Below are 19,622 nucleotides of genomic sequence, written 5' to 3'. Positions count from 1 at the left end.
GGACAACCTCTGATCAGATGGTAAGTTATATGACGATCCTACTGTGGCCGAGCGCATATAAGCGAGCCCAGTTGGTCGAGATACAGAGTCTAGTATGGCCGAGCACTTATGAGCGAGCCTACTGCGGCAGAGCAGATATATATATATATATATATATATATATATATATATATATATATGTATACCGAGCTTTATAGGGTCGGACAACTATTTTACTCACTATATTGAGAGAATTGAGTCAGTATCAGCAGATAAGCATATCTTCAGATTTTATTTGACTCCCAGTTGTTCTCAGTTATTATATTATCAGTTCAGTTTCACTTCAGTATATTGCCTTACATACTCGGTACATTATTTCATACTGACATCCCTTTCTGGGGGCGCTGCATTTCATGCATGCAGGTTCTGACAGACAAACGGGTAGACCTCCTCAGTAGGTGTTGCCCGAGTTCAGCTTTATCGGTAAGCTCCCCTTCTTTCGAAGTTACCGAGTCTAGCAAGTGTGGTGTGTATCTTGTGTATATATGTAGATAGGTTATGGGTAGGTAGGGGCCCTGTTCCGATCATAGTACATCTATCAGTAGAGGCTTGTAGATATGTCCTGTTAGTTAGTACAGTATGTTGGGCTTGTAGGCCCTGTACGTATATTTTGTTGGCTTGTCAGTTGTAGTAATTATGACGGCCTTGCCGGCCCAGCTTTATGTTGACGGTTAGTCAGCATTAGTCTCTATTCAGTTTTATATTTTCAACCGCACATTATCTTGCAATGTGGCCCATGGCTAAAAATATGACATTACATGTTCAGAGTCTCTGAGTCACAAGTGATACGCAAGGATAGTTGAGGCACTGAGTGCCGGTCTCATCCCTAGGCTTGGGGCGTGACAAAAGTAGTATCAGTACAATCATGTACTCAATAAGTAATAAAAATAATCTTGGGCTGAAAGCAGTGACGAGCCCAAAAGAAGACAGTCAGAAACTGATATAAATGACAACACAAATATAATGATGACAGTAACAAGAAGTAACTCAAAGGAATTATCATAATCAACTCGTTCATATTACAGGAATTTAGACATGCTTTCATATATAACAATTTAAGCCCAATACTGATAAGAACATTCATTTACCAGCTAGCATGGAGAATGATACATCTCTATGCCTACATGTCATATATGCATGTCAAATGAATGATTTCATGGATCCCCAAGTGCTCACACTCTTAAAATACTCAAACTTTCTGTCTCAAATGCCCACTTCATCACACATAAACACAATCACTCAGCATTGTATGGGTGCCTGACATCAATGCCCCTCACCAAAGCACGTGTATGTATATCACTGTGCATGTACTCACTATTGGTACATCAGACTCCGGAGGGGTTGATCCTTCCCAAGCGCTAATCAAAAGCCACTATGGCCTGCTACGACGTGCAACCTGATTTGAATAACACTTTCAACACGGTTCTAAGGCCTACCTCAGTCATCAATGTCGTGCCCTATTTTCTCATGAAAGCGGGCTTCAACGTGTGACAACTTTTTTAAATAAAGGAAGGTATTAAAAGAGAAGAGTCACCACCTAACAATTTAAAAGGTGCGTTAGGGCACCTATTATGCAAATAACTCTATTTGACTAGTCAATGTCACCAAAGATCGGGTAAGAGCTCAAATTACCTCAAAGAGAAGGTGTTAGAAACTCTTCGAGGTCCACAACTGTGGGTGTCGATCGAACATAACACTATGTGGATTATGTCATTAGGCTAAGTGATCATACAACAAAAAAGTATAAAAGTCGATGAGTTTTATTATAACACATGGAAATCGGTACAAATCTTAATGACTACGGTGACGTAACTCCATTGGTCTATATTAACGACTAAGTGTAGATAACAAGCACATAAAGGAAAAGAGGGGGGGGGGGTTCCTAAGTTTTTTAGCCTAAAGGATCACCCTGTGCAACATAAATAATACTTTGTAGCTTCCTTAAGGTAGGGGTTGCTCATATTGTTTAGCGGGCACAGACTATCATCTCCTGCTACCCAATTACTATGTTAAAGTTGTTTACTTAAAGGCGCTCTAATTCAATTCTAAATTGCACCCTCTGCGTTCACTACCCGTCCCATGCCTATGGTCCAGGAGGCTTTAAACCTCTATTTGGGTGGTTCTAGACTAACTTAGGCTGCTCAAAATGATAAAACTTGGTGATATTCAAAATAAATAGGACTTCACGTAAAGACAATTAAAGGCCCAAGTTAGCCCCCACACATAAAAAACGAATGCACGCGAGCAGTTCAGGAAATATACATGGTTCAGATGTATTAGAGTCATTAAATCCTATAGACATGATCTCTATACGGTTCCAATATAAACATATATCTTTGCATTGACTATGCTAATGTGCGGGCATATTCGACCATTGTGAGCCCTAAAGACATGGTCTCTTCCTGTATTATACAGACAAGCAATGTTCAGGCAAACTGTAAATCCTATAAGCATGATTTCTAAGCGATTTTGGATTCTAATAGTATATGGGCAGTGCAACAATTTTCGTCTTAACGTATAGGCAAATTGAATGTTGCAAGTCCTATAGTCATAATATCTAATCCTTTTACGCAAAACGTTAGTGAAAATAGTCATAGTTCTAAGTTATTAATGCTGGGTCAATAGTGTTATAGAAAAAAACAAGGCGGACAGTTGGTTGGCATATTAGAACCCTATAGCCATGGTATCCAAATAAGCAATACACTGAAGTAATTGAAGCGATTGATAGATTGATTATTTTTAAATAGGTGAGCAAATATTACATTAAACCGCCCTAAGATATGTTGTCTAAGGACACTCAGTAGTGGAAACATGCATGGTAGATTCTAGAAAGAGAATGTATTTAGGTGGTGTGTGTGACTCCTATAGGCAGGCTTTCTACTCATGATATCAAAGCATGTAAAGAAAATAGTGGATAAATCATATAGCTCCTATAGGCATGTTCTCTACATGTTTATGCAAATACTAAAATACCCTTTCTTACCCAATTTCACTAAATCCCCAATTGTTCAGTTTACAAATTACTACAAACCCAAAATCAATGAATACAAGTGCAAATTTTACATATTAATGGATCACATGCCAATACACATAGCATGCCTAAAAGAATATAACCCAGTAAGGCCTGGGCCTTCAACATGCTCGTTCCCCATACGAACAGCAAACCCAGATCCAAATACACACCAAACATCAGAGTATATCAACTACTCAGCTCAAACTCACACGAGGATCCACATTAGGACCAAAGGGAAGACCCAGTTACCCAGGAATTGCAGATGAACAACTTAACCACATAAATTAACAAGCTACATAGGACAACTAATTAAACAACTCTAAAGCATACTAACTGCAGTTCTAAGTAGGACATATATATAGAATCTTAAACATATTGACATGACTCGCATAAGACATATTGGAACTTGCATTATTGAAATCAGGGCCTTTGAACATGAAAACTAGGAGAGTCAGTAGAGCCCTTTAACATGGTGAGTTCGACATAGAAAACATAGGCTCATGATTGAGTGATTATTCAACAGGGGAAAAAGTGTAACATGCTGAACATAAACACAACACTAGGAGAGTTGAGGATACATGTAAGCATACAAGACATATATAGAATAAGCATGCTAGGTTTTCTAGAAAATAGTTCCACAGTTAGGCATAATCAAGAATTAGCCTAAAAAGGGCATTAGACCTAAGATTCTCAGTCTAATAGGGTCATAGACAGGAGAATAACAATTTCCTCATGAGATCCTAATACAAATAGAAAACAGGCTAGTAGATTTGATCTAAACAGTCAACAAAACATCCCAACATGCTGAGTATAACACAAAGACTTCAAAATACAAATAAATCATTGCGGGGAAGCCTATAAACTTAAGGTTAATAGAACAGGAACACTCTAGGGTTCATGTTAGTCGACAATGCATAACAGAAGGAGCTATGTATATTGAAATTTACTAGAGGTTTTAAGCAATGCTAAAGAGTGCAGGATTTGCAGGTCAAGGGACCCAAACAACATAGTTTCAAATTACAGACAAACATGCTTGACTATGTATCAAAACAATGCTATAGCATGAGAGAGTTAAGAATTACTCTTCAAAAAGGAGTAGGTTTGTAAGAGGAGATTCATTAAAGCAGATTTTGGGCAAACAATTCCTACAAAGATCCCAGAAATCCTAGGCATGAGTGTAAACTCACAATAAGCAAAGGACATAACATTAAGGCTAACAGTACAAACCTACCAAATTCGACAATAAAGAACATGCAGCTGCAGAATACCATGGAAACACTAGAATTACAGAAAGCATATAACAGTACAATGATGAGAATTCACAAATAACAAAGAATCTTTAAGGCATGTTTGTCCAAAGTTCAAACAGTTTTGGCATGCATAATACACATACATTAACAAGTAGTGGAATAATTTTTAAAGCTGTAAAGGTAAAAAATGCTAACAAGTTGTGAAAATAATTGAGCAAAAGAATGAGTAACTCAGAATCTCAGCAGTGACAGCAAAGTAAAGACAACAACTAGAACCCCAGGTTCTAGTGCGTCAGAGTTCACAAGAGCTTCAGTGAGCCTCGAGTAGTGATCGCACTAAGTAGGGAAAATAGAGAAGATTTCGGTAGCCTCGGCTTTCAGCCGGCCACAATCGAGAGAGTAGAGATACTAGATAAGGTGAAAGAGAGAAAATAGTAATAGTGGTTAAGCGATTCTAGCTCTGTTCAAAAGGGATTAGGGGAGGTGTTTATGTAGTAGCAAAATTGAAAGAACAAACATGGAAAATCATCAGTCAAACACAAGAAAGGAAAGAATATCACATGCAATCAAAATCAACAAAGAAAAGAAAATCGCAAACCCTAGTTGGGTCCAACAACCTTGAATCGAACCAATAATGCGAGAATCATTCATTGTAGCACGTAAATAGACGAAAGATCATCCAGATCTTCACAAAATCAGAGTAAATCGGTCCCATTATTAAGAGGTAGTTGTTGCTAAAAATAGGGCAAGAACTAAGTAACACCATAGATACGCCCATAATAGTAGAGTATCACAAAATAGGTAAGTAGATCATGTATTGATTCCATGTTTGGGTTGGAATCGAAGAAGATTAGGGATATGGCTGCTAGGGTTTCTCAGAGGCGAGTGGTGAGATGAAAGATTACAGAGGCGGCTGGGCAGGAAAAATAGGTCTCTCGGGTTTGGGTTGTGGGATATAAGAGGAAGTAGGGTTTTATTATGGGTCATTGATCTCAGATGATCAACGGCCAGGATCGAAGGGAGATGGTGCGGGTTAGGAGAATGGGTCATCTAGATTGGGCTGGGGTGGACTGGGATAAGGTTTGGGGTGGATTGGGCTATTGATTTTAGTCCTAAATTACCTAGAATTGGCTATAAATCAAATATGCGAAATTGTTTTAAAAATAATGTATAAAAGAGATTAATAAGTAATAAAATCATCACTTATGCATTAAAATGACTTATAATAGTAGCTTGACATTATTAAAATATAATAAAAATGCTATTTAGCACAAATAATGCAATAAAAATGTAATTATGCATAGAATATACGCTATTATTGCAAAAATATGTAAATGACTTAAAAATACAAACATAATTATATGAAATGAAATAAAATATTATGAAACATATGTGTGGATGGAAATTTTTTTCGATGATTGCGCCATCATAAATAATTTAAAGGGATAATTAATAAATATTTAAGTAATTCAAATACAAGAAAATTAATTTTAAAGCTCTAAAAATTGCGGAAAAGTATGGAAAATACTTGTATAAATCTAGTAAATTAAATAATGCTGCAAAATGGCATGTTGACAATGTATATACTATTTGGAAAAATATGAGGGCAAAATTGGGTATCAACATCTGCCCTTCTTTACCCGAGAATGATGAAAGAGTTGTCGAGTAAAGAAATGATAACTAATTTTGGCGGAATTGAATGAGGAATGACGTGATTTAAAAAATGGTGGCTGAACCATGGTTCATGAGTTGCCTTCATATCCCCGGTATTACAGAAATCAGGTCGTGTGTAGTTCTAGATCCAACGACGAGTAAAACTGACGAAGTTGTTATAAGAATAGTCGTATGTTCTGAAGAGATTTCTTTGGGTAGGGTAGTTTTGTAAGTTACAGACGATTTTAGGTTGAGTCATGAATGCAAATTTTGGACATTACAGGTGTATGAGGCATATATTCGAACGGTCGTAGAGTAAAAGGTAGTCAATCGCGGTTAGTCAGTTACGTCAAAAAATGTGAACATTGTGAATGGAAATCAGAGCGAAGATTGCTCCCATTTGTAGGACGGTTACCTCTCGAATTACCTGAAAAACTAAAAATATGGTGCATGCAAATATATATGGGTTATTGCAAATATTTAAACACGATGCAAATTCCCTTTGGACATGAAGGTTGTCTTTGGATGACGAGGATGATGTCCTTAACCATGACGTCCTGGGACATAAAGCATATGATAAAGGATTCGTAGGCTATGAAATGGTGTACTCGGGCCATGAGGATGATGCCTTTGGACTATGACGCCTTTGACAAATAATGTGCAGTTTCGAGAGATCCTCAGGTTATGGAATAGTGTCTCCCGACTATGAGGATGGTGCCTTCGGACCATGACGCTTCAGACAAACTGGCGATATTTTAGCTTATAAAATGCAAAGATATGATGCTTAGTCATATGCGAGGACAAGACAAGACAAGGCTTAGTCTTGTATGAGATGAGGGCAGTGCTTATCCCTATGCGAATAAAGGGGATAATGCTTAGCCTTATGTAGTGTAGTGGAGACAGTGCTTAGTCTCGTGCAAACAAAAGGCAGTGTTTAGCATTATGTAATTACGGAGGCAGTGCTTAGCCTTATGCAAGTAATGGAGACTATGCTTGGTCTCATGCAAGGGAAGGAAATGCTTAGCCTTATGCAATTACGGAGGCAATACTTAGCCTCATGAAGACAATGCTTAGTCTCATACAAGGAAAGGTAGTGCTTAGCCTTATGAAATTACAGAGGCAATGCTTAGCCTCATGCAAGGAATGAAGACGATGCTTAGTCTCAGACAAGGGAAGACAATGCTTAGCCTTATGCAATTACGGAGGCAATGCTTAGCCTCATGGAGACAATGCTTAGTATCATACAAGAAACGACAATGCTTAGCCTTATGCAATTACGGAGGCAATGCTTAGCCTCATGAAGGAAAAGGTAGTGCTTAGCCTTATGCAATTACAGAGGCAATGGTTAGCCTCATGCAAGAGATAGAGACAATGCTTAGTCTCATGCAAGGAAAGGTAGTGCTTAACCTTATGCAATTACGGAGGCAATGCTTAGCCTCATGCAAGAAATGGAGACAGTGCTTAGTCTCATGCAAGGAAAGGAAATGCTTAGCGTTATGCGGGAGAAGCTATGAATAACTATGAGAGAGTAAAGTATTTCTTAGCTTGATGTGTTGCATTTGATAACCTCGTCATTATGAAGATAGTGATTTTGCTGTGTGTATGTATTTGCGAATGTTCCTGTTGTGTTCCTTGTGCCTACATTCAAAGAAAAATTGTGAGTTTTGCGGGGGACGGTCGGTTCGTGCTCTCTATATCCTTGCTTTGCCTTTTTCCTTGATACCCTGGGTAGCATCTGGCTGTTGTTGAAACAAAGTTTTTTGAAAAACATGTATGCATTTGACAAATTATTTGTACAAAATGTAGTTGTTGAAAATATATAATAGTGCGTGGGATCAAATAATTGTCATGACCCAAGGGCTGCAAAAGGCACCCGGTACATTACTCAACTGAGTACCAATGTAACGTATCTTTCTTATCACACCACTATGGGTAAATGGTCCTGAAGGGCCATCATGAGATAACCAAAATAAAACATAAGTGACTGCTAGACATAGGGTGACCCCAACATGATATAGAAACTTATACATGTGACATACGTGCCTATGAGGTCAACATGATTATTTGTATACTCAAAACATAGGCCGATGAGGCCATACAAGTATACATATACATGACATCTGTCTACAAGCCTCTAAAAGTAAATAAACATCATAAAGGTCAGGATAAGGCCCTGCCATACCAATCAATACATGTCCAAATCATACTAACCAAATAGGCAACTCCGGAGCAAGTGGAGTGCACCAACACCCTTTGCTGAGCTGATAGCCTACTAGGAGGACTATGAACCTGTCTATCAGGACCTGTGAGAATGAAATGTAGCGTCCCCAGGAAAAAGGGACTTTAGTACGAATAAAGTACCGAGTATGTAAGGCAGGAAAGCATAAATAAGAACAGTAGTGTAAAGAGAGATATAGGAGATACAACCTGTAGAATCTGAGTGCCTCTGAGGGATACTGACATGAAATGCATGATAAATATATATATACATAAACTTTTAAAAACATACACCTCTATGGGCATCATAATCATCATATCGTACCTGGCCTTGAAGAGGACTCAGTAAAAATGTACCCGACCGTCATAAGGCTCGGTAGAATCGTACCCGTCCATGTGGAGCTCGATAAAATCCAACTGATCAGTGGTTGCACAATAGGTGCCATAATCGGCCAACTATAGTGCGGCTTGGTAGAGTAAAATGGATACTATATATAATGCATGCTAGACTCATAGAATCACGTTCTAAACCTTTCGGAGTGACTTAAGGTCGTTGCAACTTTGATTAACATTATGGACATCTACCCTCAATATGAACCTCACTAGGATTCAAGGATCATACACACTTGCTTAGAATAATTTTATAAGGAAAGAACAACATGGACAACCTTAGTTGCTAGGAGTAGATCCGTTAGAAATAACGTATTCATTTAACTTTAGATCATGCCAAAAGAAATAAGGAAGTGCCTTAACACACCATAAACCCGTTGAGTCCTTAATACCTTCCAAGGAACTCTTCAAACAAGTCAACTCAATCTATCATAGCATGAGGAGATTCAAAATCAATGTTGAGCAAAGGCTAAGTCAGTAACTTAAGCTAGTAGCTCATTTACATAAATTCGGGCAGCATCTCCCCGGTAACAAGGGCCTCCTCCAATACCATATACCAACAACAACAACCTGAGAAATACATCAACATATAAATATCAATAACAAGACACCGTATAACAACAACAAGTTACAACTACTTCACGACGAGCGACAAGCTGCGATTGGAATCCGTATAACCCATATCACCCCTTATAGACTTCATACATTAACTTAACAGTATCATTAACATGATAATAAAGTCATTCATCAATGATTCCATCCTTACACCATATATTTATAATAAAGGAAATAATCCTCAACTCCAACTATCTTCAATTAGTAACTTTATTCACTAGTTCATGTCTACTCCATCCATTTAACTTAATCAACATCAAAATAACCTTAAGCACATGCAATAACACAATACAAATACCTCCTACAGTAACTTCAAGTCGAAATCCAAGTTATATCCAGCTTACAACAACCCTCAATGGCAATACAACACCATAGAAGTGACTAAAGCTAATCCAAGTATTATCTTGTAGTTTAGCATACTAAAAACTTAACCAACATACAAGCAAGCTTAAGCACAATTAGTAGGCTGTTATACTCACCTTATCCAGTAGCAAAAACTTGGAATTTCATCCAAACACAGCCCACAACAATCCTCAATGACAACACAACCTCAAAGAGTTGTTGTTCTTCACTAGAACTAAGTTTTAATGTTGAAATAGGGTGTAATCACTTCGAATGCTTGTGTTATCTATTTAGAAGGGTTAGGAGAAGTTTGGAGACGAATTTGAGTTGAAAATAAGTTAAAAATAGGTGTTCAAAATTGTTTATAAAGTTGAGTGGGCCGACCACCGCCTAAGTGGGTCCCATTTGGAGCTGCTTGCGCGATCTCGCAAAAATGCGAATATCTCGCTACTCCGATGTCGTATCGGAGAACGTTTTAATGAGTTAAAAACTACACTTGTAGATATTCAATTTGGTAGGTATATCAGCTCATTATTCCAAGTATATTTGGAGAAAAAATCAGCTACATTTGACCTAATTTTCAGCAAATTTATGAATGTAACTTGTGATGACCTTTGCCAACTCTTGTTCCACAACTTGCTTGCCTTTAAAATATAGAAAATGACTATCATACGACTAAAATAGCTCATAGCATAACCGCCTTATCATGTTAAGAACCCTAGTCATACCCCAAAGTACATGTTATAACATTCTAAACTTGTCGACTTTCGACGAAACTTATTTTCTTCAATTGGTTTAGCTTCTAAGCTTTCCAACCCTCTTGGTACTCTTTATTCATGATATTAAATATTTGTAACCTCCAATGTAACATGATTAACTTACTTTATTTTATTCCAAATACAATCTCATTTCCAAGCTTACATCAATGGCACGTACTCTCACGTATGAAAACGTGGGGTGTAACATCATTCCCCCCTTTGGAACATATGTCCTTGAATGTTGACTGATGCGCTTATCAGTTTCATAAACTATAGCTCTTACGAATACTTTAATGCTCTGCTTGCCATCTAGGCAACTGTTTTGTGAATAAATTCAAACGCCGAGACATTCCCCCATTTAGGCCTATTTCTCATGCCATGACATGTGGTCAGAATTCTTCCAATCTTGTAACTGTTGCTACCTTATGTCATGCAGTATGTATGACTATGTCCTTGTATGAGTGCCTTGAGACTCTTGTCCTTTTTTTCCTCCATCTTTTAGCCAATCTCTAAGACTCACTTTATGAACATATACAGAACTATGACAAGCTGTCCCTCTAGGCAACTATAGGTGTACTAAAGTTCTTCGCTTGGTACTTTTTTGCACTTACAACTATTGATATATCTTGTTTCATAGCCTCAGATATCTATCCTTATGGCTTTGCTGCATCTAGGCAGGTCAAACTATACCATAACTCTTACTTTTGTTTTATTATTATCGAGGCCTGTTACCCAACTCCAGGTTATTCTCTCGTTGCTTATCCTACATGTATAAATCTAAGTCCATTAATGCTTCCTCATTAATGTACATCTTAAGAATGGCATCCTAATCTCATCACATACTTTGGAACTTTTATCCATCTAGGGTTGATTCACCTTAATGTTCATCTATAATCCATCACTGATAACTTGCAACCTCTTATGTAACACACTGTCACTAGGGCTCACATCTCATCGGGGAATATCTGAAGTGATTTTCCTGATCTTAATAACCGTATTTCATAGCATCCCAACACGATTCATTTTATGTGGGGTATTCTAATCCCATGCAATTCATGAAATACCTTTCTCGTTAAATCGTTACTCAATCAAAGGCCTAAGAGTTATCCTCTTATCTATCATAATTACACCCTTATTCTACCACCAGGGCAACATTTCATCTATTCTAATTTCTCCTAGTCTTAGACTCCTCTGAGTTCATTCAGGATATACCGAGCTTTCTACAACTTACGGAAATTATCAGCTCTCTTGTTTTGATGGGCTTAATCCCAAAGACTTACCTATTCTTGTCACCATCTCACTCACCTTTTATTATCCTTACTCTTATCTATCTAAACCTTGTCTCTCTATGACACTTTATCTTGCGACCTACGCATATCTATTTATATTACTCGCAACCTTCCTTTAACTTGCTAATCACCATAGATTTCATTTCGTGCCTTCTTAGTTTTCTTTAATTGTTAGCAATTACTTTTTCTGGTCGTTCTGCCACTTGTTGCATGAATACTTGGCTTATCTTATTGCTCATGAATACTTGAATTTCTATAACTCATATGATCTCAAATATTACTTTTGTATTTTACTTCCCCCTCATTAGCCACGATAGATGCCACTTCTAATGGAGTATATATACAATATTGTACTGAGACTGTTGTTACAAGATAACTTCTTCTTCAAGTTACTATGCTTAGGTTGAAGCCTTCTCCCTTATTTCCTCATCTAGTCTTTCGTGGTAGTACTTAGGGGAGATCCTCTAACTCTTGTAAAGCAACAAGATTATTACACCGTATACCCGAAGAAATTTTTGATGTTCTCACTCGCCTATAATTATCCTTAGTTACTTACTCCGCGCCCTTGTGCTTGTAGGGTTACTTCTGAAATGAAATTTTTGATTGTCTCCCTAGTGGCACTCTCTTTTATTTCTGTAACACTTATACTGTACCTTTAACTACCCAACTCCTACCTGAATATTTCTCAAGGATCATGATGTCCTATCTGCGAGACTGAATTCATTATGTTGGGGTTCACTACATTTATCTTTTCTGATCTGCTAATTTGTCTATATTCTCTTGTCTAGCCATAACTAGGCTCTTCCTCCATCAATACTAACTACATGTTGGTCCATTCTCATAACTGTATTTTATGTAATGTCTCTTGGGTTATGTCCTTTGTCTCAACTTACCTCTCGCATAGCCTCTTTATATGTCACGGGTTCGTTCGTACTTATTTATCAATAACATCCTGGGCGGGAAACCTTACTTCCTCTCCCCGGCATCGTGCTTGCATAATGTTCTAGAGTTGTATCATATCTGTAGGATCTGAATAAATGCAACCTCATCCCTTTTGCTTTTTCTTCTTTACCACATTCTTCCTTTACTATTCCATAGTTACCTAAACCACATATCTCCAGCTTAATATCATATCACACCATCTTGCCCTTTTAGGGGAGTACTAACATTTAATGCTATGAAGATTTACCAATAAATGTTTTACCTCTTTATCTTTGGTGTCTTTTCGCATCTTCACGGACTCTTACTTGCCTTGGGGTAACCCTTTTGTACCAGCGATAATTGAATTTCTTACACACGAAGGTGAAACCCAGTGTAACTGGCACACTTAGTCCCTTAAGATTAACTCTACTCACAGTGCTTGCTTTAGGGAAGCATCTTCCTGAATGACGTTTAAAGGTTATCTTTTGTTGCCCATTCTATTATTGTCGGAACGCGATCTTTGAAATTATCACAATGTCGACTATTATCAATCCTCCGATCCCTAATTCATGTTCGATTTTATCTTGTTTACTAGACCATACTAATTTCTATTACTATAGGGGGTCTAACTTTGCCTTCTCGTAATCACGTTAGACTTACCAACTCATTTCTTGAAATGAGGATACGACCTTTGGCCTTTACTCTATTATTGTCTCAAGGCCTGTCACCTCTTGTCTTTTCCTTTATTTGACTATAGACTCTATCATTGTGTCATATTTTGATTTACTGTTATCACCTATTTATCACATCTTACTCATAATACTTTATTTACTCTCTTCTTATTCTCCTGCTAATACTTCTGTTTATCACCTTATTCTGAAAACTTCAACAAAACATTATTTGGCTTTTAGCTCCCCTTGCTCCATCCACTGGCTCTTCGGGTCACCTAACATTCTCTCTTTACTAGGGACGAGAGCCATACAAAGGTAAATATTTATCGCTTCTAGGATTCCAATGCCAATCTTCTAAATTTTTCCAGACATTCTAGTATTCATATCTAAATGTACTATTCTAGATTGCACCATCGGGGTATCTCACAAGGAGAACAATTACCACATTTGCAATATCTTTTGGAAATGTTAGCTAATGATAATAATCCATCTACCATTTTAGGTTACTCTAACCCCAACTAGATCTTGCTAACCTCTTCTTCTTTTAAACTATATCTGTCAACCCTCGTAGGGCATAACCGAGATGGGTGTGGCCAATTGTACATACCTCTGTTACTCTTGAAGGTAACTCAAAATGCTTATATTTCTCTACCTGAATTGCAAATGCTGACGATCTTCATTAGTTGGGTACCTCGTACTCTTTTTCAAGATGCTTCTTTTACTTATTGAAACTTGTATCCACCTCCTGATTCTCTCATCTCTCTTTGTCATATGGGTGGATAGATATTCATGACTTGGGGCTCCTTATCAAGAAGATCACACATCTTAGTACACACATGATTTGCTGAAAACCTTACATTTACTCATCATAAGAATGATGCAAAATCAAGTTCCTCTAACTTAGCTCTTCCAGAGCCACATTCAATCTCTTACCAACTATCTTTGTGGATGTAGGTATCGTTGTATTACAATTTAGGATTTTGAATTCTTACAACTGAGCTCTACCACACAATCTAGAATAAGAAGAAAGAGTGACAGTCCTAAATGCCCTATAGCCTCTTGATTATATGTGTGGTGCACAACACACCCATAAACAAGACTTTACTAGACACGACTTGTGAAAGAACTACTCTGATACCACTTTTGTCACGACCCAAATCGGAGGGCTATGATAGGCACCCCTGACATTACTCAACTGAGTACCAACGTAACATATCTTTCTTATCACACCATCATGGGTAAATGGTCCATAAGGGCCATCATGAGATAACAAGAATAAAACATAAGGGACTGCTAGACATAGGGTGACCCCAACATGATATATAAACTTATACATGTGACATACATGCCTATAAGGTAGACATGATTATTTGTATACTCAAAACATAGGTCGACAAGGCCATACAAGTATCCATATACATGAAATCTGTCTACAAGGCTCTAAGAGTACATAAACATCATAAAGGTCGGGACAAGGCCCCCATAACAATTAATACATGTCCAAATCATACTGACCAAATATGCAACTCCGGAGCAAGTGGAGTGTACCAACACCTTCCGCTGAGCTGATAGCCTACTAGGAGGACTGTCAACCTGTCTATCGGGACATGCAGGCATGAAACGAAGCATCTCCAGGAAAATGGGACGTCAGTACGAATAAAGTACCGAGTATGTAAGGCAGGAAAGCATAAATAAGAACAGTAGTGTAAAGAGAGATATAAGAGATACAACATGTAGCATCTGAGTGCCTCTGAGGTCTACTAACATGAAATTCATGATATGGGGCTACTAATATGAAATGCATAATACATATATATACATAAACTTTTAAAAATATATGCCTCTATGGGCATCATCATCATCATATCGTACCCGGCCTCGAAGAGGACTCAGTAAAAACGTACCCGGCCATCATAAGGCTCGGTAGAATTGTACCCAGCCACGTGTAGCTCGGTAAAACCCAACTAACCAGTGGTTGCACAATAGATGCCGTACCTAGCCGACTATAGCGCGACTTCGTAGAGTAAAATAGATACTATATATAATGCATGCTAGACTCATGGAATCTCATTCTAAACCTTTTGGAGTGACTTAAGGTCGTTTCACCTTTGATTAACATTATGGACATCCATACCCTCGATATGAACCTCACTAGGATTCAAGGATCATACACACTTTCTTAGAATAATTTTATAAGGAAAGAACAACATGGACAACCTTAGTTTCTAGGAGTAGATCCGTTATGAAATAACGTATTCATTTAACTTTAGATCATGCCAAAAGAAAGAAGGAAGTGAATTAACATACCATAATCCCGTTGAGTCCTTAATACCTTCCAAGCAACTCTTCAAACAAGACAACTCAATCTTTCATAGTATAAGGAGATTCAAAATCAGTGCTGAGCAAAGGCTAAGTCTGTAACTTAAGCTAGTAGCTCATTTACGTAAATTCGAGCAGCATCTCCCCAGTAACAAGGGCCTCCTCCAATACCATATACCAACAACAACAACCAAATAAATACATCAACATATAAATATCAATAACAAGACACCGTATAACAACAACAAGTCACAACTACTTCAGGACGAGCGACAAGCTGCGATTGGAATCCGTATAACCCATGTCACCCCTTATAGACTTCATACATTAACTTAATAGTATAATTAACATGATAATAATGTCATTCATCAATGATTCCATCCTTACACCATATATTAATAATAAATGAAACAATCCTCAACTCCAACTATCTTCAATTAGTAACTTTATTCACTAGTTCATGTCTACTCCATCCATTTAACTTAATCAACATCAAAATAAACTTACACACATGCAAGAACACAATACACATACCTCCTACAGTAACTTCAAGCCGAAATCCAAGTTATATTCATCTTACAACTACCCTCAATGGCAATACAACACCATAGAAGTGACTTAAGCTAATCCATCTATTATCTTGTAGTTTATGATCCTAAAAACTTAACCAACATACAAGAAAGCTTAAGCACAATTAGTAGGCTGTTATAATCACCTTATCCAGTAGCAACAACTTGGAATTTCATCCAAACACAGCCCACAACAATCCTCAATGACAACACAACCTCAAAGAGGTGTTGTTCTTCACTAGAACTAAGTTTTAATGTTGAAATATGGTGTAATCACTTTGGAATCACTTCAAACCCTTGTGGTATCTGTTTATAAGGGTTAGGAGAAGTTGGGAGACAAAGTTGAGTTGAAAATAAGTTAAAAATAGGCGTCCAAATCGTTTATAAAGTGAAGTAGGTCGACCACTGCCTAAGTGGGTCCCATTCAGAGCTGCTTGCGCGGCCTCGCAAAAACTCGAATATCTCTCTACTTCGATGTCGTATCGGCAAACAGTTTAAAGCATAAGAAACTGGACTTGTAGATCTTCAATTTAGTAGGTAGATCACCTCATAATTACAACTATTTTTGGAGGAAAGTTCAGCTACATTTGACCTAAATTTCAGCAAATTTATGAATGTAACTTGTGATGACCTTTGTCAACTCTTGTTCCACAACTTGATTACCTTCAAAACGTAGCAAATGACTATCATGCTGTCACACCCCAAAAAACGAGGAGTGCGACCGGCACTTAAACAAGTAAACTTGACTGAGCAAGCCTATTAGGTTTCATTCTACCCAAACCAATCCATGAATAAGGAGGAGATGGACTCCATTAATCATACTTTGTACATATATCATTTATGACTTCCATTTCATTTCCATTAGCAAATTCATTCATAATTTTTAAAAATGTTACAAGTTTTATACATCTTTGCCAAATATCAATATTTCTAATTCAATTCCCCATTACCAACTCCACCCACAACCTGTCTACGGAGCCTCTAAGTACAACTGAAGAATAATATGGAAATGATGGCAACAAGGCTCCGGCTATACCTCAAAATACAAAGTACATGATAAACAGATGAAACAGGACCCTGAAATGAGGTGGGGCTCACCAAGTCAGTTTAAAGGAAGATGCATCACTAGCTGCGACCAACACTGCATGCTATGGAAACACCTACATCCATTTAAAGATGTAGCGCCCCCGACAAAAGAGACGTTAGTGCTGTCGAATAGCACTATTATGTATAACTAAACACCATCTCAATAGAAAGAACTATCATACAAGAACAAAGAAATCATAAACACCATCTCAATAGAAAGAACTATCATACAAGGACAAAGAAATCATAAGGACTCAACAAAAGCTTTAAACAATCACCACATAATCAAATAAAAGGGATCACATAGCTTTCACATAATTTCCATACCTCTAGGTTGGGGCATTTCAAAACTTTGGATCATCGTTCACAATAATTCACAACGCCACTGTTCATAATACCATTGTTTACAATATGCACATCATAACCAACTCTCAATTTCAATCACAATTTCCGTGCCAATATATATACATATTCCATCGTGAATCTTAGCACGGAGTCCGATCTCGGCCCGATAGGCTAGGCCGTCTTATTTGGGATATGTACCTTGATCAATTTAATTGTCACTTTCCAATCTCAATATCAGCATAATACCACCATGTGTGCGGTATGGCGTCTGATCACGTCTCGATCGGCTAGGCCGTCTTACCAAGACATTTTTCCTTTTCCATCAATCATCTCATTTCAATATTTATTTCACATATCAATTCATCGGCACTTGGGGCCACAATCATTACATCATACTTGGCACTTGGACGTATTTCATAATTCGAGTTCTTTTCACATATTTCACATCAATATCAATCTCAACAACAAGCCATTCAATTCAAGAGGTCAAGTACACATGAGAGGAAACATGAATCATGGTCATATAGAATATTTCAGAAATAACACACCTCAAGTTCATTAACAGTGGAACTTCAAACACAAGGGTTCTTCCAAAAAGCAGGGGACACACCAAACCATAATAGAAACACACATCAAGTCATAAACAAGCAATTACACCAATAATTCTTGAATTACTCCATTTCAATCACGACAATAGACAATTTAAACATTGGTGTATGTAACAACTCGGATCACATTGGAGGTACTTATAAGACAAATCATTATCTCAAACAACCACTTATGGGCATAAATTGAGTACAAAGCCTTTAGGCCACTTTATTGTTGAAGAGGCTCATTTCATAATCTATTTCATATTTTTTCATGTCATAGGCATCACCAGGCACAATTATGGCACGTTGGCCATACTCTATTTCTCAAAGTCATTTGATTTATTTCAAACATCTTTATATATAGAGGATTTCACATAGTTTGGAATAACAATCTCAATTTCAATCTTGATTTAAGGTCTAGGCATTTCAATACATGATTCATATTCTCCGAACCTTTTAAATCATCAAGAATAGTACATCGCTCATATTGAGACACACCTTTCACGTATATGAAGTTGCAACACCAATTCATGTGGAATTAACAATCAATATATCAGCCCAACTTTAATCTTACCGCATTTACACAAACACCAATGGAGCTCAATTTCTAAAAAGAGGGGGTTTTAGCCATACATACCTCAATAGAGCTTTCCTTAAATTCCTACAAAATTTCGGGACTCTTAGAAACTTCAATCTATTTTGGAAATATAATAATCTGAACCAAAATTAGGAAGATGATCATAATTCTAGCTCATTTGAGCATTTTATCAAACACTATATGTGCGTTAAATCTTTATGGTCCTTTTATAGAGGATTTCATCAACCCACAACCTATACTTTACCATTTTTAGCTCAAAAATGTTCCTACACCTTTTGACAACACATGCAAGCAAGATAACAACTCCAATACCCACAAACTTTCTTGATAAATACCCATCTTTAGCTACAATTCGAAATTAAGGGTTAGGGTGAAGAATCTTACCTCAAGGATGAAAACCTAGTGTGTTTTTCCTTGTTAATCTTTCATGATTTGAGCAAGAACTAAAGAAAAAATTGATGAGGGACACTTTCCCACTCTAGGGCACTCTCTCCCTCTAGGGCACTCTCTCACTCTAAAAATATCTAATTTTAGCTAAAGAAATGATCCATTGCATTTATTTGGCAAAATGAGGTCATTTTATAACAAAAGCCCGATTTTTGCACAGTCGCGCCGCGTGGGGCGCCGCATGGGGTCACCGCAGTTGTAAAAAATGTTCTTAGAAAACGTTTTTGAATTCTCTCTGTACCTCCCCATAGGCGCGCCACATGGGGCGCCATGGTAGTGTAAAATTCTGCGCTGCTTTTGGTAATTTGGTCATAACTTCTGGTAGGAGTGTCCAAATGACGAACGGTTTTAAGTGTTGGAAACTAGACTCAAAGTCCTTTAATTTGATAGGTTGTTCACCACATAAAACCATATATATATATTATCGTCCAAAGTGTGGACTTGTGCAAACTCATTTGGAATTTTAGCCTAGTATGAAATGTTCTAACCTGACTTAGACTTTGGCCTCCC

Source organism: Nicotiana sylvestris, chromosome 8 (genome assembly GCF_000393655.2).
Source record: "Nicotiana sylvestris chromosome 8, ASM39365v2, whole genome shotgun sequence".
Taxonomy (NCBI): Eukaryota; Viridiplantae; Streptophyta; class Magnoliopsida; order Solanales; family Solanaceae; genus Nicotiana; species Nicotiana sylvestris.
Note: the sequence above shows the minus strand (reverse complement) of the source record.